The sequence below is a fragment of the Chiloscyllium plagiosum genome, unplaced genomic scaffold (assembly GCF_037043375.1).
Source record: "Chiloscyllium plagiosum isolate Xiang-an unplaced genomic scaffold, Cpla_swu_hap1 HiC_scaffold_43, whole genome shotgun sequence".
Classification (NCBI taxonomy): Eukaryota; Metazoa; Chordata; class Chondrichthyes; order Orectolobiformes; family Hemiscylliidae; genus Chiloscyllium; species Chiloscyllium plagiosum.
In genome coordinates, this window is record NW_028270181.1 from 18,432,680 (window position 1) to 18,458,648 (window position 25,969).

At 42.1% G+C, this 25,969-nt stretch overlaps 1 long non-coding RNA gene across 1 annotated transcript in view; it reads left to right on the forward strand.

The window, feature by feature from the left end:
- The first annotated feature begins 824 nt into the window (after nucleotides 1-824).
- LOC122541843 (uncharacterized) overlaps nucleotides 825-25,969 on the forward strand; it is a 93,667-nt gene continuing 68,522 nt past the window's right edge. Inside the window, exons 1-2 of the long non-coding RNA XR_015754295.1 lie at nucleotides 825-900; nucleotides 2,141-2,262. This is a non-coding gene — a long non-coding RNA (uncharacterized LOC122541843). The remainder of the gene's footprint in view (nucleotides 901-2,140; nucleotides 2,263-25,969) is intronic.

Sequence of the window (25,969 nt, forward strand, 5' to 3'; positions counted from 1 at the left end):
TTAATCAGAGTTCACCATATTCATCTTAAAACTTTCTGAATTAGACAGACTTCTGCAAGCAGCACTTTGATATACAGTATGGGAGTTTAGGATAAATGGTCACTGTCTTTATATCATTTAACACGATACAATGAGAAGTTATTACAAAAAAACACTTCGACATTTGAAGTCTTGGGTTTTTTGACAGACAGAGTGATGTTTCTGGACTGTGAAGAGTTAACCATCCTGGATGCGGAGGTGGCTCTGGTGAGCCTTCAGGAACACTGCAGCATTTGCTGATCTAATGCAGATAAAATGCGGATCTACGCTGGCCAGCTCTGCAGAGGGAGGCTGTACAGAGACAGCAATCAGCTCTGCACAGCCCAATCCACTAGCAGCTCCAACACTCCCCCCCCCACCCCCACCAAGACCTTGCTCTTTCTCCCTCTTTCACTGTCTCCCTCACTCCTCATTATCAATACCCTCTCTCTTTGACCACATCTTTCACACTTACTTTGTCTCTCTTCCTCACTCACGTTCTATTTCTCCCTCTGACCCTTACTCACTCCATTCTCCCTTTCCACCTCTCCCTACCGTTCCACTTGCTAATTCTGTCTTCCTCACACCATCTGTCTCTCTCCTCTCACCATCTTCTTCCACCCTCTCTCTCCTTTCTATCTTCCTCTCTGGCCTCATTCATTCTCTCTCTCTCATTCATTTTTTTACCCTCTCCTTCCACTTTACACAAATCTGACTTTTTCAAGGTCTGCTACAGTTTGCTACCCTTCCACACATTAACTTCATCATATTCAGGTTTATGATAGCATTGTGAATTAAACAAAGGGAAAGCTCACAGCTCAGCTGATATTCAACATCCATGGAAATGGGCTTAACCTTTTCAGATTTAAGATTTATATAGTGGTGAGTGTCAACTTGCCAAGTATTTTATAGATCTGCAGTATAATCAATCCTTGCTTCTTGACAATGTGTCTGTCTGCAAGACTGTGTACGTGTGTGAGTGAGTGACTGTATGTCTGGTCATATCCAGATAACACACAAAAATCCAGGATGCATTCAACACTTGATCCCAAATTAAAGAAATACCAGTCAAAGTTTAGAAAGTCAGTTTTGGTTTATTTTTATTTGCAAATCGCTGCTAAGATTTAATTATTACTGAACTAGTGCAGTAATCTTCAATGAAAGCTATGCACTTGTCACTTTATTTAACTATCCAATTCTATTTAAAGCTATTGACAACATATAGCAGTGTTCTGCTTTGGTGTTGGTTTTTCCATTTTAAAGTTTCCCCGGAACATTGTGATTCGTGTGAATGAATGATTAATTTGTTGTCACCTGCATTTTGCAGCAAAAAACACAGCAAACTACAGTGAAAAGCTTCAACAGTTGCCTTGGTCCAGTGCCCACTTGTCATCTACCTGCCCAAGCAGGAAGAGTATGCTCAGGTCTCAGTGCAACTCTCCAGGTGGGCAACAGGTCAGTGAGAGCAACTTGGAGTCACAGGCTGCTTCTGTGATATCCCCTCCCAGAATGTTGGCAGACAGGCTCTGAGGCAGCCTGGTTCCTGCCCCATTGCTCCACATTGCCATTTGCCCAAGATTGGGAACTTACTGTGGAAGGTGTGATCCCAGCTGCATCCTGCCATTTGAGGTACCTCTGAAATGGTTCTGCCACTTTTGAGGGGGAGAGCTAGTGCGTTGGAGACAGGCTTTGTGGGTTGGAAGACAAACTGGAAAATTTGAGCATTCACCCTTGTGGCCACCTCTGTGTGTGCTACCCTCTCCTGTGTTTTTGTACAGAACATGAGCAAACAGGAAAGTCTCTCAAGCAGAACTTTATTTTGGTGGGGGGGCAGGGATTGAGATGGTAACCACGGAGGACTGTTCTCCCCCTGCACCCACCAAATATTTTTAAATTGTTGGCCATTAACCTTTTGCCAAAACAGAACTTTAATACTCTTGACTGGTTAGATGAGTCACACTAATGTTGTAGATAAATAAAACGTTTTTTTCTATCTGCATGCAATTATCTTCAGAGCCTGTTTTAAAACAGAGCTGTTGGGATGATCACAATATCAGTCTAAAGGTGCTTATCTATCCTGGCTGAGATGCTGCCTCACTGCTTTTCTCTCTTTCATTTTTAGAGATTCTACTGTCAGAAAAATCTGCTTCGTATGTCTACAGGGATTCAGAATTAACACGACATTTGGACAATTTCGACTGAGAAGGAAGTCTGCAGCTATGAATTACTCTACTGGATCTGCAGGTACTTTATGTTCAAACCCATTAACATTCTACTGCAAAAAAATGACTATTTATCTGACTCTGACGTAAGCATTATGTTCTGAATATTTATATCAATACTTCGCAGTGTTTCAAAGAAAATGAAGTCATCTCTGCAAGGACCAATTCCTTTTTATATAAAATTCGCTAGAATCCTTGGGAGTAAATCTTGATTTTTCAGTTTAAGCTGACCTAATGATATCCCTTGATTTTAGGAGCATATTGTTTGGGGCTGTACTGGAGCAGTCGGAAAGCCAAGCTCTCTGTTGTGTTGGACTGAATATTGCCAGCTTCAATTTGCCAAGGTCATTGAGAACAGAGACAAGTCAGGTTGTGTAGTGAACCATTTTGAAATTTAAAATAAAAGAAAGCCTCCATATATTAACTGTTGATAGAACAAAAAGGCTGATTCAGATTTACCTTACCCAAGTTCAAATCATTAAAATTCAAACCTGTGCTAACCTTTAAACAACTTGAGGCCATACACACAGAGGGGAGCCTCATTGCTTGGGTTGTTTGTGAGGCTCTATACATTTTGTTGCTATGTTTTAATGGAACCCTGAAGGTCGTGCCTGTTGGGGTCATCCGAATACTATTGTCTGGTGTTGTACCTGCGCCTCACACTATCCTGCAATATCAGCTCGTTTTTAATTGCTTAGCACAGATTTCTTTAATAATATCTTCCAAAACAGTGACCACTACTGCCTAAAAGGTCAAGGGCAGTGGGTGCCTGGGAATGCCACCTTTCCCTTTATATTCCTCCTCAAGTCACACATCAGCTGAAATATAGACACATGTAGTCAAAATCCTGGCATTCCATACCTAACAGCACTGTGGGAATGCCTGATGGTCTTATAGGAATTAAGGTATATGGGGAGAGTGCGGGTAAGTGGCATTGAAATCAGCCATGATTGAATGGCGGAGTGGATTTGATGGGCCGAATGGCCTTACTTCCACTACTATGTCTTATGGTCTTATGCTTAAATTGCAGAGAATGTAGTGATTAAAGAAGGCAGTTCACCACCACCATCTCCAGTGCACGGAGGGATGGGCAATAAATGGTGGCCTTGCCAGTGACACCCACATCCCCTGTCCAAATAAATAAAAGATTAGTTTGGAATGTAGCGGGTGTGTTGTTCAGGATGTGCGGCGAACCAACATTTCTTAAAGGGTTACTGCTCACAATTAAAGCAGGGCTGCACATTGTTGAATGTGAAACTCACAAGGACTATGCCAGAAATGTGTGAGTGTACAGTAAATAGCAGGATAGGACTGGCAAGCTGGGTCGCCTTTGTCTTGAAAAGAGAAGGCTGAGCAATCGAGGTATTCAAAACGTTGGAATGTTTTGTTAGAATGGATGCACTTAGAATGTTTTCTGTGGGAAAGAACATAACAAGAAGTCATTAATATCAGATAGCCATCAAGAAATCCAACAGAGAATTTAGGATAAACTTCTTCAATTAAAGAGAACTCACCAAGGCTCCTTAGACAGCACCTTCCAAACCCAAGACCTCCACCATCTAGAAGGACAAGGACAGCAGATACATGGGAACACCATCCCCTGCAAGATCCCCTCTCAGCCACTCATTATCCTGACTTAGAAATATACTGCCTTTCCTTCAGTGTTGCTGGGTCAAAATCTTAGAACTCCCTCCCCAATGGCTTTGTGGCTGTATCTATAACAGAAAGATTACAGCAGCTCAAGAAGGCAGCTCATCATCAATTTCCCAATGGCAATTCAGGGTTGACAATAAATACTGGGCCAGCCAGTGATGTCAACAACCCATTACTGAACTAACGTAAAAGTGATGTTTCCATAATGATTGGTTTCTTGGTTGAGGCTAGACTCTGTCACAGCTTCTCTGTGACAAGGCACAAGACCATCAACACCCTCTTTCACCACCTCACACCACCTCAACCCCCCTCGCCCCCCCCACCTCAGCCTACAACATAACCCCATTAGAAGCACCAACCACATTGACTGCTAAGAGCCATCGCCCTGCACACTGCTGCTCTGTCAGTGGGGGCACTAAACTTCTTACTTCAGAAAATCCAGCAATTTGGTTCCATGTCTTGCTCCCTCACTGTCTCCTACCTACCTCTCTCATTGGGAGTGTTAAGGTTCCAGAGCAGTGAAGCCTCTGACTGATCCTACAGTGTCACGAGCCTGTCTGATATCCTTAACCCAAAAGCAAACTTAGAAGCTGCAAATTAGGAGACTTCTGAGCCAGTCTCAAAGTTGGCAAATTTAGAGACTTCCAATTGGCTGTTACGTCTGAAAGCCCAGGAGTACACCCAATCCGTTATTTCTAATCAATTTGTTTGAATGCTTCTACTTGCAAACTAATTGGTATAATCTTCCTATATTCAACGAATCTTCAAATAATTAACAGTAAGCAAAGAACTGAAAGGAAGCTAACTCGTAGTTAAGAAGGTCTCTAGACTGTGATGACAGGATACAGGGATATAGCATTTCTGTTCTTGTATATAGAGTCATACTGCATTGGAAACAGACCCTTCCGACCAACCATAATACCAAACGAAACTAATCCCACCTGCCTGCACTTGGCCCATATCCCACCAAATATTTCTTAAAAGAACTAAAAATGAATCAAAGTAAAAGTCTTATATCTTACTATTTGGTTCAGCTCCATTCCAGTCGATTAAGTGAACAATGTAAATGTCAGCAATCTGTAGTTACATATTGTACAAATGGTCCTTGCTTATCATCTCAATGGAACCAAAAATTCATAGCAATTTCTATTCATGTGGAAGGGTCCCATCAAAAGCATGGAATATTCTTTGTAAATGGTAGCATTACAGAACTTATAACTTACGGGATACTTGAGGTAGAAGGTTGTGTTGCTTCTTACACTCAACCAATATTTAATAGCTGCTGTACCTGTCAAAGATGCCGGGGAAATAAAGAATGACTGCAGGGCGAGCAGTCTATGTGGTCCTATCTTCAAACAGCAATTTCTCTGCTCAGGGCTGCCCTTGCTTATAACTCTGATTCATATCCTGTTCTTCCCTTGAAGACAGAAGCATGGGATGTAAATTTTGAAAAAGTCTTCAGATTGTTGTTTCATTGTGTACTAAATGGGAGTTGTAAAGGAAGGAAGCATTTTTTTTTATGGATGTTGGTTGTTTTCAGTGTTAATTTTGATCTGGTCATATTATTTTCAGAAATTATTTTCAGTACAATATGTGGCAAAAAGCACACAGGCAAAAAAAGACCACCAGGAGTGTTATTGAATCAGCAATAGCAGAATCTGCTGACAACAGGAATCAGTAAATGCACTAAGAATTTAGAACATCCTTGTTGTAATCTTAAAGACGATAAACAAGAGCAGGAATAAGCCATATCACACCTTGAATCTGCTCCACTATTCAAAAAGGTAAAAGCTGATTGTCTACCTCAACTTCACTTTCTTGTCCTTGAGAAATTTTTATTGATTCATAGGATGTGGGCATCCCTGGCTGTGACAGCAACTATCACTTCTTCCTAATAGCTGTGGAAAAGCTGGTGGTTAGCTGCCTTCTTGAACTGCTGCACCCATTTGGTGGTAGACTCAGCATGCCATTAGGGAGGGAATTCCAGGAATTTGATCCAATGACACTGAAGGACCTGCAATATATTGGGAGATGATGACCTAGTGGTATTATTGCTGGACGATTAATCCAGAGACCCAGGGAATGTTATGAGGACTCAAGTTCGAGTCCTGCTGTGGCAGATGATGGAATTTGCATTCAATAAAAATCTGGAATTAAGAGTCTCATGATGAAAGTGAATCCATTGTCAATTGTTGGAAAAACACATCTGCCATCTTTACCTGGTCTGTCCTACGTGTGACTCCAGACCCACAGCAATGTGGTTGACTCTCAACTGCCCTCTGGGCAATTAGGGATTGGCAATTAATGTTGACACAGCCTCATCAATAATAAAGTAAAAAAATGTCCAAGTCAGGATGTTGAGTAGCTTGGAAGGGAACTTGGAGGTGGTGATGTTCCCAAGTACCTGCTGCCTTTGTCCTTTCAGATGGAAGTGGTCGTGGGTTTGGAAGGTGCTGTTTAAAGTCCCTTGGTGAATTCTGCAATCAGTCTTGTAGATAGTACACACTGTTGCAACTGAGTCTTGATGGTGGGGGTGCGTGGATGTTTCTGGATGTGATGCCAATCAAGTGGGCTACTTTGTCATGGATAATGTCAAAATACTTGAGTGTAGTTGAAGCTGCATTCATTCAGGCAAGTGGGGAGCATTCTTTCACACTCCTCACTTATGCCTTGTCGATGATGGATAGGCTTTGGAAAGTCAAACATTGAGTTACTCACTGCAATATCCCTAGCCTCTGACCTGCTCTTATAGCTGCTGTAGTTCTATGACCAGTCAAGTTCAGTTTCTAGACAATAGTAAGCCCCAGGATATTAAGAGTGGGAGATTCAGGAAAAGGTAATGCCATTGAATGTCAAAGGACAGTGGTTGATTTCTCTATTTTTCAAAATGCTATTGTTTGGCACTTGTGCAGTGTGAATGTTATTTGTCACTTGCTAGCCCATACCTAGATATTGTCCAGGTCTTGCTGCATTTGGACAAAGACTACCTTAGTATCTGATGAGTCACACAAACAGTGCTCAATATTGTGCAATCAGCAGTGAACATCCCTACCCTATGAAGCAGCTAAAGATGGCTGGGCCTAGGACACTACACTGAGGAACTCCTGGAGAGATGTTCTCGAGCTGACATGACTGATCTCCAACAACTACAACTATCTTCGTTTCTGCCAAATATTACTCCAATTAACAGAAAGATTTCCCCCCAATTCCTCCCCATTCTCCCTAGTTTTTCTCGGGCTCCTTGAGGCCACACTTGGTCAAATGCAGCTATGATGTCAAGGGCTGTCACTCTCACCTCACCTCTGGAATTCAGCCCTTGTCCATTTTTGAACCAAGGCTGTAATGAGGCCAGGAGCTGAGTAGCCCTCGCAGAGCTCATGACTGGGTGTCACTAAGCAGGTTATTACTGAGATGTGGCGAAAGTGAAGACTGCAGATGCTGGAGATTAGAGATGAAAAGTGTGGTGCTGGAAAAGCACAGCAGGTCAGGCAGCATCTGAAGAGCAGGAGAATTGACGTATCTGGGATAAGCCCTTCAGCATTACTGAAGTGTGCAACTTGACAGCACTGTTTGTGACACTTTTGTTCTTTGTTCTTGTCCTTTGTTCTTTCATCACTTTACTGATGATTGGAAGTAGGCTGATGGGGTAGTACTTGGCTGGGTCAGATTTGACCTGCATTTTGTGTATAGAATATCTCTGGGAAACTTTCTACATTGTTGGCTAGATGTTAGTAGCTGTACTGAAACAGCTTGGCCTCTTGCACTGCTAATTGTGGAGCACATACCTTCTGTCTTATGTCTCAAATGTTGACAAGACTCATAGGCTTTACAGATCCAGTGCCTTCAGCAGTTTATTGATGTCATGTGAGGTGAATTGGCATCTGTAATGTTGCGGACACCTTCAGGTGGCCAAGATGGATCATCAACTCGGCACCTTCGATGGAAGATTGTTGCAAATGCTTCAGCCTTAGCTTTTGCACTGAGGTGCTGGGCTCTCCATCATTGAGGATGGGAATGCTTGTGGAGCCTCCTGCTCCAGGTGCTTTATTGTCCATGATGCTTCATGACTGAAAGTGGCAGAATTGCAGAGTTTCACACTGACCTGGTTGCCGAACTGATTAGCTGATGTGTAAATTCACCAGGATGACCTCTCATTATTAGGGAGGCCTCGTGCTGCTTCTGGCGGGACCTCCTGCACTCTTTGTTGAATCAGAGTGGTCCTCTGCCTTGATGGTAATGGTTGAGTGGGGGATAAGCTGGGCCATGAGGTTGCAGATTGCGCTGGAGTACAATTCTGCTTATGGCCTACAGTGGATATCCAGTGTTGAGGAGTTAGATCTATTTGAGTTCTATCCCAGTTAATGCCACACAAATACAATGGTGGATATCCTCAATGTGAAGATGTCCAGTCATCTCCACAAGGACAACGTAGTGGGGACTCCTTCTGGTACTATGATGGACAGATGCATCTACGGCCAGCAGATGAGTGAGGATAAAGTCAAATATGTTTTTCCCTGTTGCTTGTTCCCTGTGACGTATATAAGGCATGATTCCGTGAGTGTGGCTATATCAGGCTTTGCTTGATTAGTCTGTGAGACAGCTCTCCTAGTTTTGTCATTAGACTATGCAGGACTATGCAGCAGTAACAGATCTATTAATGCTGATAAAATACATATTTTGTGGAAGCATTCCATCTTGCTCTCATCAGGACGAGTCACGCAAGATGTGAATTTAAAGGGAAAACCTACATTTATACTGTATAACAACAGTATGCTGTTTAGTTGGCTCATGAATTCTCAGTTTGCTGGATAACCCTGAGTGTGGGCAGAATTATTCTGACCCTCAATTTCAGATTGTGAGTCATGTTTGCAGTGTGGCTTGCTAACATGTGCTGTAAGGGACAAGGGAAAAAAAAGACATGTATACGCACTGTTTCAACTCAACAAAATAGGTAACAGCCACATGCCCTGACCAATCAGCATCAGCCCATCTTGTTTATAATTTAAAGAAAACTTGGCAGTTAACTGCCAATCATCATTAATTGGTGCATTTTCCATGGCAGCACCTCTATCAATCAGAGTCCACAAACATTTTTTTAAACATGTTGTTTTGGGGCCATCAGCAAAGAACTGGCATATAACACAGATTTCTGGCCACGAATTTCTATAAACAGTTTGAGGTGTCAAGCTCTGTTTACCTACACAAATTGTAAGAGCTGACAGCAATCCTTTTGTAATACCTTGCCAAAATTTGGACATTTATTTCATTGAAAGAAGCAATCTAATGGCAAACCTATTACTTTGAATTATGCACTTGTTGGCAACTGTACCACACTCTCAGGTCACTGCTGGTATTCATCAAAAAAAAAGTTTTACTTTGCCCCTTCAATTTTCCACTTTCCTCTCCTCTCCTGAATGTATTGAATCATTGTGGGTACAACTCATGGGTACAGTTGTCTTCTAGAACTACATTCTACAAGTACATAGACCCACCTGCTTCACTAATCCCTCTCTCAATCCATCCACTGACTTTACTTTGTCCAATATTCAGTTCTGTATGAGAAAGTATTTTCTCCAATTAGGTGATGGGAAGAGTGAAGCATTGGACCCCTGACAAACTCTGTTCCCTTACCACTGATTACAACGTTTCCTTGACAACAGCATAATCCAGATTGTTCATGGACTTGGCATCCTACTTAACATTGAATTGAGCTTCTGACCACATGCACTTCCATCATGAAACCCCTTCTGACTGAACTCCAGTATCTGCCCTTCATCTAGGTTGTGCACATGAAGAACGCAAAGGAAATGTGAGCTTAGCTACAGGCCTCCCAGGAATGCAGTGATCTGGGATGTTCTGACTCCTTGATTTGATTTATTATTTTTGTCACATGATACAGTGAAAAGTACTGATTTGTTTGTTGACCAGACAAATCATACTTTACATAAGTACATCAGGGCAATAGAACAGAATGCAGAATACAGTATTGCAGCCACAGAGAAGGTGCAGATAATGATCAACTTTAATATGTGAGAGGTCCATTCAGAAGTCTTCTAACAGAAGTCTTAAATCTGTTGGCATGCGGTTTCAAACATTTGTATCTTATGTCTGATGGAAGAAGTTGGAAGAGTATATAACTGGTGTGGGAGATGCCATTGATTATGCTGCTGCTTCCCGGCAGTAACGGTAGTGTAGATTGAGTCAGTGGATGGAAGGCTGGATAGACAGGGCTTTTTTCACAACACTGTTAATTTCTTGCAGTCTTGGGTGAAGCAGTTGCCAGACCAAGCTGTGATGCACCAGATGCGATGCTTTCTATGGTACATGTTTAAAAATTGATGAGTGATTGTGGATATGCTGAATTTCTTTAGCCTTCTGAAGAAATAGAGATATCGTTGTGCTTTCTTGACCGTAGCATTGATGTGGATGGATCATCACTCCTAGAAACTTGAAGCTCTTGACCATCTCCACCTCAATACCATTAGAGAGGGGCATGGTCGTCCACTGCGCTTCCTGAAGTCAATGACCAGCTCTTTCATTTTGCTGACATTGAGGGAGAGATTGTTGTCATTACATCATTTGTCTATCTCTTACATCATTAGCTGTCTATCTCTTTCCCTTCTCGTTGTTATTTGAGATCCCACCCACTACAGTGGTAGACTTGTAAATGGAGTTAGAGTTGGACCACAGAGTCATGAGTGTGTAAGGAGTATAGTAAGGGACTGAGCACGTGGCCTTGTAGGGCACCAGTATTGAGGATTGTTGTGGAGGATGGGTTGTTGCTTTTCCTTATTGATTGCAGTCAGTGGGTCAGGAAGTCGAGGATCCACTTGCGGGAGTAGGGGTGGGGGGGAGCAAAGTCCTCGATCTCAGAGTTTGGAGATGAGTTTGGTTGAAATTATGGTGGAGAAGGCAGAGCTAGAGTCAATAACTAGGTGTAGGGGCAAGGAGATGCCATGGACCTATTGCGACAGTAGACAAATTGTAGTGGATCAAGCCAACCTGGGAGGCTGGAGTTGATGTGTGCCATTACTAACCTCTCAAAGCATTGCTAATGCAGCATTGAACACTGAGAGTCCTGATCATGGTTCAGCAAAGATATCAACTTACTGGCATGTTCACTCCTGAGGTGAACATTGATAATAATGCAGGAATTGTCCTATTTCCTATCAGCCATCATGAGACAGATGCTTTAAGCAGTGTACATTCTACAGATTAGTAAAATAATGTGACAATAATTTAAAAGAATACATCTTTTTGATTAAAAGATGAAAAAATGCTGTAAACACTCAATAAGTCAGGTGATCAGTGTTAACTCTTTCCAGCATTTCATGTTTGTATTCCTGATTCCCGACTACCTGGTATTTTGTTTTTATTTTCTTTTTAAATATTAGATTAGATTTAGATTACATTACAGTTTGGAAACAGGCCCTTCGGCCCAACAAGTCCGCACCGACCCGCCAAAGCGCAACCCACCCATACCCCTACATTTACCCCTTACCTAACACTACGGGCAATTTAGCATGGCCAATTCACCTGACCTGCACATCTTTGGACTGTGGGAGGAAACTGGAGCAGCCGGAGGAAACCCACGCAGACACGGGGAGAACGTGCAAACTCCACACAGTCAGTCGCCTGAGACGGGAATTGAACCCGGGCCTCCAGCACTGTGAAGCAGCAGTGCTAACCACTGTGCCACCGTGCCACCCACTGCCACCATGCCGCCCACGTAAATTCCAAAATTTGCTTTAAGAAAACGCAGCCGGTACAATTTTCTTCAAAGATTAAATTCACTTTGCAAAGTCCACATGTAGCTAATGCCGATTAGCTTATACTTAGAAACTGATTGGAATGTCCAGCCAGCATCATCTGTCTGAATGGTTTACACTTCTTCATTCTGCAAATAGATTGTATCAAATGGAAGAGATGCCCTCCGCATTCTGAAGACTATCCATTTCTGGCTCTTGTAGTGTTGTAAGTGTCCCCAATGTCTAAAAGATACATGGGAGATGGTATCAAATAGCAATTCAGTACAATTGTGTATCTTAGTTAATTGTGTGTCATGTCAACAAGATAAAATGGCATCAGATTTTTTTGTTATTGAGTTTTACTCTATCTTTTACTGTTCTGCAGAATTGCTTGTCTCTTAAAACTTCCTGATAGTCACTTCTTGCGAGAACTCCGCAGGTTATTTTCAGTGGAGAGTATTACAGATGCTGAACCTGAATTATTAATTTTAGAATGCTTCTTTTTTTGGCCCTTTACAAATGTTCTGTTGACAAAGTAATAATTGCCTGTGACTGTCAGATCCTGATAATGCAAAGCTGTTGATGAAATAAGACAACACCAATAATTTAAATTGATTATTAACAGAGCAACTTCAAAATTTAACGATACATTGTTTAAATTAATAGATCCTTTGACTTTAGTAACAGAATTAAGAGCTGATTGTGTTTTTTGACTTAATTTCTTAGTAAAAGTGTAATCTAATGTTTTATGATTAGCTTCTTTTTACTTTCATGTATCAATCAACCTGTCCAATTGTTTCAGAACATTTGCACCCGATATTGATAATTCATTGAATATTAACTATTCTGAATGTTTTGTATAGATTGATCTGAGTCCATAGAATATGTTATGGACCAGGCCAGACCCCTCAAAATATTTCAAGAAAGTAGCCCAGACCCTAACTTTGCTAGTTGTTTTAAGCAGGTGTACAGTAGATAATCCAGGAGAGATGCAGCTGGTCCACCACTTAGTTTTAAGGAAAACAGAATTTATTTACAAGGTTACCAAATGAAGCACAAACAAAAGAGAACAGAATACAGAATACCTTAACCTCTCTGAAAACCCAACAGATTAAACCAACTTAATGATGCTGTTCCCAATACTTCCAACACCCCTTGGCACAAAAGGTAAAATCAAACCCAGGGTCTTACAGGAGAGATGTCAGACAGAGAGGACCAGCCTGGACCTGCTTACTTGGGTCCAGCAGCTTTTCAACTCTACTGTGCTAAAACCAAACCAAACCAGAGAAAAGTTGAGTTGGGAGAACTGGCCACTGCTATTTCCTTGTACAAGCAGATTTATTTAAAACTTAAAAGCCTTTTGTCTGAGGCAGTATCTGTTAGCTATAATCAAATTGGCCCTAAATCCCTTCAACTTAGACTTTTCAGAGTCTATGTCTTTTACAACGTCTCTGAAAAAAATCAGGGAGGAAGTAACCTTGTTAAAGGAGCAGCTTTGTCACAGATGTAATAGCATGTGTGGTGAGATTACACCAGTCAGTATCCCTCATGACGAGTGATCTCATCAGTAGTGTATCTCACTAGCAGTGATCACACCCTCAGTGACTCTCACAATGAGAGATCAGATCACTCAGTGTCCCTCATGATGAGTAATCTCACCAGGTAGTGTCCCTCATTATCAGCAATCACACCAGTCAGTGGCTCTCACAATGAGAGATCACACCACTCAGTGTCCCTCATGATGAGGGGTCTCACCAGTTATGATGAGAAATCTCAGCAATCAGTTTCCCTCAGAGTAAGAATTCTAAACAGTCAGTGTCCCTCACAATGAGAGATTACACTCCTCAGAATTCCTGACAATGACAAATCTCACCAGTCAGTGTTCCTCACTGTGTCAGATCACAACACAATGGCGCAAATCATATCCAACTTCAGAATCTTTCACAAGAGGAAACAGAAAACACTGGGAATAGTCAGCAGGCTTGACAGTATTGTTGATTTAGTTCTGCTGAAGCATTGTAGACCTGAAACCTAACTGCCTATCACTCTCCACAGATGCTGCTGAATGTTTCCCTCATTTTCTCCTTCCCTCTCCATTCCTAACATCCCCCAATGTCTTCCTCCTTAGGATCTTTCAACTTGGCTGTGGACAGACTTTCACAGGCAGCCTCAGAAATAACCTTTGTTTCTGCCAAACCTTCCAAATTCACATCCCCTGAACCAATTGATTGTGTTTTGTAGAAAGGGAATCTTTTGTTCAGTTATAAGACAAACAGATGAGAGACGGTTGAGAAGCATTGTTAGAATTTTGTGCTCACAGTCAGGTTCAATAAATTTGGTTATCTGTGAGAAGGAAGGTCATTTGGAGGTGGATGTTAGACTCCAGTAATCCTGTCTGTTTTATTCAGTTTTGCACAGGGAGGCTCAGTGGGGTTCTGCTTGAATTTTGTGATGACATTTTCTCATCAAGTTGACCTTAATGTCACAACCAATTTTTTTTATGGCCTCTCCAAAGGTATAATGGGTTACAGTGCAAAATTTAACCTTTTTTTTAGGTTAAAATATAGATAATTGGTTCAAAAACTAAGGCAAAACATGTTACTGGAAAATAAGAATCTGAGTAGAAAAGAGATGAGGGAAAGTCTTACCTGTAAGTCCTTAAAAATTGTTATACAACTCAACCAGGTCTTCATAAAAGCCAACTAAACACTCTGGTTTATCTTTAGAGAGATGGAGTCCAGAACTAGAGGGCATAGGTTTAGGGTGAGAGGGGCCTAAGAGGAAACTTATTCACTCAGAGGGTGGTGCGTGTATGGAATGAGCTGCCAGAGGAAGTGGTGGAGGCTGGTACAATTACAACATTTAAAAGGCATCTGTATGGGTATATGAATAGGAAGAGTTTAGAAGGATATGGGCAAATGAGACTAGATTAGGTTAGAATATCTGGTCGGCATGGATGAGTAGGACTGAAGGGTTTGTTTCCGTGCTGTACATCTCCATGACTCTATGACTCTATATACAGCTGAAGAGTGGAGAAGGTGTGGTAACCCTGCATCAAATCTTGATTCCAGCACCCTTTCAGTCCTGTGTCCAGTTCTTGTTACTATAATAGCTAAAAATTATGAGACACTGGGAAGGGTGCAAAGCAGATTAGTAAGGAAGCGAACAGAATTGCCAGATTAAACCCATCAGAGAAGGATGAACAAGTTGGGACCTCACTTCTTCCTCCTGGCAAGACAAGGAGGCTAAGGGGTTCCCAATAGATTACCTTTAGAATTGTGGAAGGTGTTGATAGAGCTGTGAGAACATGTTTACATGTGTGGGAAAGAAACAAACAAGGGGCCATCAATATTAAATGATCATCACAGAATCAGAAACTGGAATTCAAAAACTTTTTTAGTCAGAGAGCATTGGCAATGTGGGACTTGCTAGCACTATTTGAGGTAAAACCTGCAATTTTATTTTTTACTTTTGGTCAGTGGACCAAAAATATGAAAGTATTGGTTTAGTTGAAGGAGGTTGTGCAATGAGCTGGCTAAAAAAACAACATTCTTACTGGAGCGCATTGTGAGTTTTATAGAATGTTGTATTTTGTGGTGAATCTGTAGAGTTGTTTAGTACAGAGGCTGGAGAGGCTGGGTTGTTAAGTCTATTCGAAGTTGAGAGAGATTTTTAATCAGTAAGGGTTATGGAGAAAAGGCAGGAAAGTGGAGGTGAGGAGTATGATGTCAGTCATGATCTTATTCAATAGGCTGAATGGCCACTTGTGATCCTATATCTATGGCCTTATGGAAATGAGTACCTGTCCATCAAACTTGCTCTACTAGACCATGATAAGTGGACAGTGATTAAACACTGCTGCCCTCTGCCTCACTCCCTCCAGCCTCGTTCAGGCCATCTCCTGCATCCTACCCACCTCTTTTTTAATGGGTAGAAAGGAGGCTATTTACTCTGAGGATAATTACAGAATTTGCCGTATGTTAACGGAAAGCAATACTTATAAAGTATACACTTCCTCACAGTAATACATCTGACTCCATTCAAGTGCATGTTGTTTCCTTCTCCTGTGATCTCTGACATTATTCTAATGGGCGATGTGACTCTGAACCTTCCAGACACTAACTCTTTTGGACCCTTACACAACAAGAAAATATATCTGATCTCCCAAAGAAAGCAAAACTCCAGAGAGAGAAAAACATATTGTGGAAAATTCCTCTGTGAATACTGTTAGTAACTGAACACCATGAATGGAACTTCCGAGATACTTTGATTGCAAAGCATAAAGATTAAATGTACCATTATTAGTAAGAGGATTTCTCATCAATCCTGCCTTTCCTGTTTTGGGTTAATTGTTGTTTTGCTACATCCTTTTGATTAATTCATGGTAAAAAATGGATCTCAGCTTTAATTTTCTCTGAAGTTTGAGGATCAATGTAACGGTTTTACAATGAGTGCAAGTTCTTCTACAGTATTGCAGCAGGCAATGTAAATCTATTCGCAGCCTTTGCTACTGTTTTGCAGAATCAACCATTCATCTCCTGGGAACCTTCTTTTTGCTGCAGTTACCAATGAAGGGTTTTTTTTCCACTAATCCCTGCACCAGTGATGGAAGGTTTTTCAAAACTATCTCAACATTAGCTTTTTGCAAAGCCTTTAACACAGTGAAAGCCAATGATGTTTCTCTGTAGTGATTATTAAACACAATTTGATATCGAGTGACAAGAAAGAGATATTAGGAGAGGTGACTGAATCATAGAAATCCCAATATGGCAGCAGGCCATTTGGCCCATCGAGTACACACTGACCCTCTAAAGCGCATCCCACCCATGACTGATGCAACCTAGCCTGCACATCCCTGGACACTATGGGCAATTTAGCATGGTGATTCCACTTCACCTGCATACCTTTGAACTGTGGGAGGAAACTGGAGCACCCGGTGGAAACCCATGCAGATGTAAGGAGTTGGCGCAAACTCCACACAGATAGTCCTGACTATTTCAATGCTCTCACAATGCTGTCTATTTTACACAGAGGATACAACACTAAAACCAGGGAGTTCAGCCCAACTATCCCAGGCTAGTGTTCGCAGTCTTTGGATCTCCTCTCTTTTCTCCTCATCTAATTCTTAACGCTCTATTCCTTTCTCACTCATGCATTTATTTAGCCTCCTCTGAAATATATCTATTTGATGCCAGCAATTGCCTGTGGTAGTGCGTTTCAGCTTGTTATCATTCTCTGCATAAAGAAATAGTATTTCAATTCAAAACGCTGACACGATTCTAATTTGATGATGCCAGAAACAGATTTCGAACAATGCCTAGTCTGTATACTGTCTTTAGCATTACTGCTGTACAGAATGCTTCCAATTACACTATTCATTAGGCTTGGATCAGTGACAGATTGAACTTTGGAAAAAATTAATTGGCTGTAGTTCCCTTCCTTACCTGAAATAGCCCACAGGGCTTTACAAGCTGGTAAAGCTGCCAACAGACGGAATACTCCAAGGAAAATCAATATTGGAGGCTATAATTTAACTCCTCACTTTGCTGCAGTTGTGCAGACCTGCTCATGGACGAAAGAATGAACAATAAACTCAAGTTCCTCCCCTTGACCTCACTCACTCGATCAGTATGATTAATGATGTACATCAAAATGACCTGGATTCTGACTCACACCAAGTCCTGTTCATCCATTCCCTCCCCTGTGCCCACTGACCGATACTGGCTCCTGGTCCTGCCACAGCTCAGGTTTAAGATTCTTATCCTAGTTTACAAATCCATGCATCCCTCCCAATATTCTCCAAGCCTAGAGGATCTTTAGTGTGGCTCCATTTATGTCCACTTGACCAGTTGTAATTTTGATTGTTCCATGATTAACGTACCTTCAGCCCTGCTTTTCCCCTCTAAGCTGGGGAAGGAAATTTGCCATCCTTACCTGGTGTGGTCTATAATTGACTCTAGACTGACAACAAATGCTTAACTGAAATGGCCTGACAAGCCATGCAGTTCAAGGGCTATTAGGAATTGATGTCAAGTGCTAGCAATGCCCACAACTTGTAAATGAATTAAAGAAAGAATCAATATCCTGGGAATGACATTCACTGCAGTCATGTCAAAGAGCCATACAGCGCAGAAACAGACCTTTCAGTCCAACTTGTCTGCGCTGACCAGATACCCCAATCTGACCTAGCTCCCCCCGGATCTCATGTAATCTGACCTTCCTAACCAGTTCACCACATTCAACCTTGTTGAACGTTCTTTTGAAGTCCATATAGGCAACATTTACCACTCTGCCTTCATCAATCTTCTTTGTCACCTCTTCAAAAAATTCAATCAAGCTAGCGAGACAATTTCCCACACACAAAACCATGTTGACTATCCCTAACCAATTCTTGCCTTTCAAAATAGATGTTGATCCTGACCGTCAGAATCCCCTCCAACAACTTACCCAGTGGTCTATAGTTCCCTGGCTTCTCCTTACCGCATTCCTTAAATAATGGTACCATCACGGACCACCAACAGTCTTCTGGCACCTCACTTGTCTCTGTTGGTGATACAAATATCTCAGCAAGGGGCCCAGCAATCTCTTCCCTAGATTTCCACAAAGTTATGGGAAATGCCTGATTGGGTCCCAAGAATTTATCACCTTTAAGACGTCCAGCACCTCCTCTTCTGTAACAGAATTGGGAATTAGAATTAGAATTAGGTTTATTGTCATGAATACTCAAGTTACAAAAGAATAGGAGTATGGTGAAAAATGCACAATGTTGCCAGCACATAGCACCATCTCAGGTACAAAGTACCTAAGTACAATTTTTAGGTACAAAAAATAGAGAAAATAAATAAAAGAATTGCATTATTCTTTTATGAACTCTTTTCAAGATATCAATATTTATTTCCCCCCAGTTCCCTAGATTCCATGTCCTTTCCACAGTAAATACTTACGCAAAATATTCATTTAGTATCTCACCCATCTCCTGTGATTCCACACATAGATGGCCACATTGATCTTTAAAGGGCCTGTTCTCTCCCTAGTTATTTTTTTGTCCTTAATTATACTTATAGGATCTCTTTGGATTCTCCTCAACTGTATTTGTCAAAGCTATCTCATGTCCCTTTTTGCCTCCTGATTTCCCTCTTAAGTATGCTCCTAATGACCTTATACTCCTCCAGGGATTCACTCGATACCTTGAATTTGAATTTGAACCTGATATGTGAATTTGTAGCATTAGCTGCCAATCAAGTGGAAAACCATATGAATAAGCTTCATGAAGCAGTGGTTTGAGTCTAAAGTCTAATTTATGGAAACCTGAAGACATTGGACTATAACTTAATATATTGTTGACCTGTATCCTTCCCTCTCATGTAATTATACCATTTCATAACCACACCTAGGGTATTGACTAGGACCATGCCATATGGTAAAATATCATATACTCTCACAGCCTCTTGCCTAACAACGTTTCTCCTGAATTCCCGAATGGACTTATTAACAATATTTATGGATTCTAGTTTGGATTTCCCCAGAAGTGGAAACATTTTTCAACATCTGTCTTACTGAACCTTTTTGTAAGGTTAAAACCATCTGTCAGGTCATTTCTTGGCCTTCTCTTTTGCAGGGAAAAGAGCCCCAGCCTGTTCAATCTTTCCTGATAGTTATTAGCTCAGTTTGTACTCTTCAGTGCCTCTGTATGTTTAGAGTTGACTGCAGTCAAAAGAATATTTGACTTCATTCCTGCAGATACTGGACTCTGTCACTGACATTCAGACAACCCAAATCTGAATGTGCAGTACCACAAGCTAAGCAGAAGAAGCCTCTCCAGTGGGAAGATTATTATTCAGCTGTCATTGGAACAGATGGTCAGGACAACAAGCTCCTTGAATTGACTGACAAGGAGCGGTTTAGAGGACAGTGAATCTAGAGGTCACCAGTGAAACAGTTACCATGAATATCCTTAAAATTGTAAACAGAGACTCAAGAAAAATATGTGCACTGCTTACCACTGTTGGTGCCAGTTGTCCAGGTTATATTTACAAAATGCCACTATGAGGTTGTAGGATGGCTGAAGTTAGGTTAATGTTTACACGTAAGTGTCAGAATAAGGGTGGGAATATTTGCAATTGTCTCGACTTGCATAGGACAGCGCTGCTGTTTGCAAACATTGTGAGGGAGGCAGGTCCTTGTGAAACACTCCTCGTGTTCTGGGTTATGGACACCTGATGTTGCCTGAAAATAGAACGATGGATGCACGTTGATGTGTTCATTTAGTGTCTCACTTCTTCACTTTTTACTATTGCCTTCCACGCTTTAGAAATGAGGGATTACTTTAGAAGTGTAGACACAAACGATTTGTAGACCTATGTCAAAAGCCAATGTATGCAGAAGGATCCCACAAACAGTAAACAAATGAGTAATCAGTCCACAATGGTCACTAATCTCATTTCGACTGGTGACTTCACCCACTGCCTCCAAGCTCATAGTTCCCCAACCCTGCACAGCCCATTTCACCTCCTTCTCAAATCCGCTAACAGGACCGCCCTGACCTATTGGTTCTGCCTGCTCCTGCCCAAGAGAACGCATCCCTTGACTCTATTTTTTCTCCTTTTGTCCAGTCACTTCCTACTTACATTTGCAATTCCTGACGGCTTTATGCCACTTTCAGAATTTCCAGTTTGCGGACACTCGCCGCCTCCTCTGTAACATGAATTTGCAATCCCTTTACACATCCATCTCCTATCACAATGGTCTCAGGGCTTTCTGCTTATTCCTGGACAAGAGACCTGAACTGTCCCCACCCACCACCACCTTCCTTTGCCTGGCCAAACACGTCGTCACTCTGAATAACTCCTCCCACTTTTTTCAGGTCCAAGGAGTTGCCATGGGTACCCACATGGGCCCCAGTTATGCCTGTCACATTGTAGGGCACGCAGAATGCCTGATGGTGGAATGCTAGATAACATAATTCAGCCTTGCGATCTCGTTCAGATAATCCAAAATTCGGATAATCCAATGCCGGATAATTGAGGTTCCTCTGTATACATCCTCACACTGGCGATACAAAGGGCAGACTGGGTGACCACTTTGCAAAACACCCACATTCTGTCCACAAAGAATGACCCTGAGCTTCCAGTTGCCTGCTATTTCAATACACTATTCTGTTCCCTCTTGCCCACGTCTCTGTCTCAGGCTTGTTGGTGGTGCTCCAGCGAAGCTTTGTGCAAACTGGAAGAACACCACCACATTTTCCACTTGGGCACCCTGCCACCTTCTGGACTCAATATCGAGTTCAACAATTTTAGAGCTTAAGCAAGTCCTCCTACTGTCCTCACCCCAACTCCCACATATCAGGCCGTGTCATCACACCAGCTACTACTACAAGCAGTCCATTGTCCACCCCTAATGGTCCCCATTAGCTGCTATTTGTTCCACCAAGCTGGTGCTTACCCACTGTTTTGTTTGTCCAACTGCTTGTCTCTTTCCCCGGGCTCCATCTCCATGTATCGTTTACTCCTCACCCGGTGTTTAGCATATACCAACCCTTTTCTGAGCTACAAACAGTTCTGAAAACGTGTCACTGCACCCAAACTGTTAATTCTGCTTTCTCTCCACAGATGCTGCCAGACCTGCTGAGTTTTTTTCCAGTGGCATGGTGGTACAGTGGTTAGCACTGCTGACTCACAGCGCCAGGGACCCCAGGCTCAATTCCTGCCTTGGGCAACTGTCTGTATGGAGTTTGCACGTTCTCCCTGTGTCTGCGTGGGTTTCCTCCCACAGTCCAAAGATGTGCAGATTGGGTGAATTGGCCATGCTGAATTGCCTGTAGTGTTAGGTGAACGGGGAATGGGTCTGGGTGGGTTGCTCTTCAGAGGGTCGGTGTGGACTGGTTGGGCCGAAGGGCCTGTTTCCAAACTGTAAGTAATCTAATTTCTGTTTTTGATTTCCACCAACTGCACGTTCTTTGGTTGTTTGAATAATCAGGGCCCTGGGTGTGGGAAGCTCTGATGGAGCTGTTAGCTTAAGATTGAGAAATTGCCACCAGTTTAGCTGTAGCAGACTCACAAACAATGCTGTGTGTTATGTACTGTGTAATTAACAGTTCAATGTATTGCTTGTCCTGAGTCCAGTGCATAGTGCTGAACCTGGCTGCCCCCTATAGGCCAGCTTGCTTTATTGCTAACCTTCAGAAAGAATGACTGAAATGCCAAACAGCATAACTCTCTTTCGCATCAGCACATGCTGTTCATGTAGTTCCTGCCTCAATACAACAACACCTTGCTTTTATATGGCACCTTTAATGCAATAAAACCTCACAAGCCATTCACAGAAAATTAAAGTTGACACCAATTCAAAGAAGGACAGGAGGACAAAAGAAATTGACAAAGAGGTAGTTTTTAAGAAGCATGTAGAAAGGAGGAAATTGAAGTGGTGTGGTTTGATGAGGGCCCTCCAGAACTTAAAGGTAGAGGGCCCTCCAGAACAGTTGTCGATAGAGCATTGGGATGAGGGGAATGGTGTGTACCAGAGAGATGAGTGTGGAATACTTGAAGGGTTGTAGGGCAGGAGGAGATGCCTGAGTTGGGGTGGGGTGGGGGAATGGTGGTGAGGGATTTGAACGCAAGAGTGAGAATTTTAAATTCAGGTGTTGTTGGACTGGGAACTAATGCAATGAACATGGGAGTGATGGGTTGATATGATCTGGTAAAATTTAGGATACTGAGGGCAGAATTTTAGAACAGGCCAAGTTTACAGAGTCTGTAAGGTGGGAGGTTACATTCAAACATCGGAGTCTGGAAGTGACATGAGCACGGTCAGGGGTTTCAGAAGCACATGGGTTGGAGCAGCATTGAAGGTGGTCATGATGCAGATGTCAATGTTGATGGTCTTTGTAATGGAAATGATAGGAGATTAGAAGCACAGCTACATAGAAATGTCTGGATTAATCTTGGACAGTGAACAAATCGAGGGTGGAAAGCAAAGGGATTTTATGGCAGGTTGAGGGTGTGGTGCTGGAAAAGCACAGCAGGTCAGGTAGCATCTGAGGAATAGGAGAATCGAAGTTTCAGGCATAATCCCTTTATCAGGAAACTCTGATCTCCAGCACCCGCAGTCCTCACTTTCTCCGTTTTGTGGCAGGTACCAAACTCAATGACTACAGTATTCTCAGTTTTAATTGGGAGTACTTACCAGGGCCTCAATATGTGTCAAACACTATGAAAACAAGAGGCATTGGGGTTGAGAGAAATGGTAGTGAGATAGAGTTGGATACTGTCAGCGTAAACAAAGGACCACACGGTGTTGTTCTTCCAAATTATTTTGCTGTGGGTCAAAATGTCAATGAGGAAGAGGAGAGGGATAAGAATTAAACATTAACCAATTTCACAAAATTAAAGTTACTTAAAATGGTAATTTCAGGAATGAATCGTGTCTGACTAATACGCTAAAGTTTTTCAAGGAAATCTTAGCTAGAGTAAATAGAGAGAAACCAGTAGATGTGTTGTATTTAGACTTCCACAAGGTATTTGACAAACTGCCTCACAAAAGGTTAAGTCATTAGAGCCCATGACGTTAGTGATAGTATATTGGCACGAATAAAGAATTGGCTCATGGGCAGGAAACAGTGCGTGGGGCTAAGGAGATCTTTTTCAGATTGGTAACCAATGACCAATGGGTTCTACAGGAATCAGTGCTGGGACCACAACTGTTCACAATATTTATTAATCTTTTAGAGGAAGGAAATGAATATACTATGGCCAAATTTCCAGATGACACTAAAGTAAGTGGAGAGGCAGGTTCTGAGAGGGATACCGTTTATATGCAGATATTGATAGGTTAGATAAGTGGGCAAAACATGTAGCAGATGGAGATTAATTTGAATTAGATTTATTGTCACATGCACTCACATGAATACAGTGAAAGGTTTGCAAGTTGCCGAAAGAACAGAGTATTATTTAAATGGAGAAAAGCTGCAGAAAGCTGCAGCGCAAAGAGAACTCATGCACAGAACACAGAAAGCTAGCACGCAGGTGCAGCAGGTAATCAGGAACGTTGATGAAATGTTGGCCTTTATTTCAAGGAGGTTGGAGTATGAGAGTAGGAAAGTCTTACTGCAATTGTACAAGGTGCTGATGAGACCACATCTGGAGCAATTTTTGTCCCTTTGTTTAAGGAAAGATATCAATTCATTGGAGGCATTTCAGAGAAGGTTCGCTGGGATGATCCTTGGTATGGCAGAATTGTCCAGGCAGAGGCAATGGTTGAGTGGTATTATCCCTGGGCTGTTAATTCAGTAGACCCAGGCAATGTTCTCAGGACCTGGCTTCAAATCCTGCCATGGCAGAAGGTGGAATTAGTTAATTGAATTTAATAAAAACCTGGAATTAAGAATCTAATGGTAACCACAAGGTGATTATCAAGGGGGAAAACACATCTGGTTCACTACTGTCTTTTAGCAAGGAATCTTCCATCCCTTTGCCTGTGCTGGCCTACATGTGACTCCAGACCTACAACAATGTGGCTGATTCCCAACTGCCTTCTGGGCAATTAGGGATGGGCACTAAAATCTGACCAGGCCAGTGATGCCCACATCCTGTGAATGAAGGGGAAAAAAAAGGCTAAACAGGTTAGGGCTCTACTCACTGGAATTTAAAAGAGTGAGAGGTGATCTCATTGAAACATATTGGATTCTTAAGGGGCTTGACAGGGTAAATACTGAGAAGATGTTTCTCTCACAGGACAGTCTATGATCAGTGGGCACAGTCTCAGGATAAAGGGGTGCAAATTTAAGACTGAGATGAGGACGAATTTCTTGTCTTTGTCTTGTCTTGTTGAGAGTCTTTGCAACTTCTTGCCAAAGAGAGCTGTGGGGGCAGTGTCCTTGAGTATATTTAAGGCTGAGATAAAAAGATTCTTGATCAGTTGGAGAATCAAGAGTTCCGGGGAAACGGCAGGAAAGTGGACGTGAAGAACGTTGGTCGGATCAGCCATGATCCTTTTGATGATCTAGCAGGCATGAGTGGCTGAATGGCCTACTCCTGTTCCTATGTTCCGTAGTCTTTGGGTTCTAAGGTATGAGAAATGAAGTTATTTCAGGAAGCTCTCTAACTTTGAGCGGTTAGGGAAGAGAGGAACCGGGGAGGGAAGTCCCACGCAGCTGGAGAATGGAGGAAAGGAGAAGGATGAGGAAAGATTGTGGACGTAATCACTATCATGTAAACTGTGATCTTGGTTAAGGGGATGTCTCACTATAGGGGTGAAGCAGAAATCCGAACGCAGAGGTTCAAATGTGGGGTTGCTGGGTATATGGACACAAACTTTGGAAGTGAAAACTTGTTCATAGACATTGGAGGGATGGGAAGTTGACTTGGATTCGTAGTCTGCAAGGTCAGAGGGGTCAGGGTTGATCATTTTGGGAGGGTCATGATGGTAAATCTGAAAGGGAGGGGACAGCACCTGAAGTCTGGGAACTTTTTGAAAGGTCAATTATCATGGAGGCAGGTATAACAGAGAGTGGGCAGTAATGGGGATAAGTGAGAAACAGGGGGATTTTGAGTGTCTGATGAGCTTGGAGGGAACATGAGGGGAAAAAAAAGTCACAGAGGTAGATGCTAATTCAGGGCTTGGGCTGAGAAAGCAGAGGGAGCTGAATGATCTAAATGGCAAGAAATCCAGGTGTTCCTTTCATTGTTAATAGTGGCGAGAGTGGAGGAGGCAGTGGAGAAGGACGTTGGGAAGAGAGATACTGGTCTTTAAAAGTAGCTGGAGTACTAAGCAGTAACAAAGAAAGGTGTAAATGAAAAGGAAAATAAAGCAAAAGGAAATTAGGAGTAAGGGGCATAAGTTCAATGTTGGTTTCAGAGGCAACAGTCAACAAACCTCTAAATTGCAACTAGAATTTATGAATAACATGATAGTCAGGAAGTCCATTGCTAACAATGTCCGCTGTCTCATGATCCACGATGTAGTGCTTGTTATGTTTATGGTTATTTCACTAATTGGGAAAGAACGACACATTCATGATAATTTTTAGTTTCTGCCAGCTATCACTCTGACAGATAGACTTAAAAGGTTAGTCTGCTGCACCTCTATAAAAGGAAAAGATTTTTGTGGCAAAGGTCCACATGACATCCAATCTGTAAAGTAGGAAACTAGGGCTGAATAAACATGATTTGATTGTCTGCAATTTTCCTGCTAACAGTATAAATGCAGCTCATCAGCTGAATTGACTTGTCCATGCTCCACAGTTATTAAAGGTACACAAATGAACCTCCAGGGACCTCTTGTCATTAGTAGGGCATTCCATGCAGAATATCAAAAGATGGTTGGCTTAGA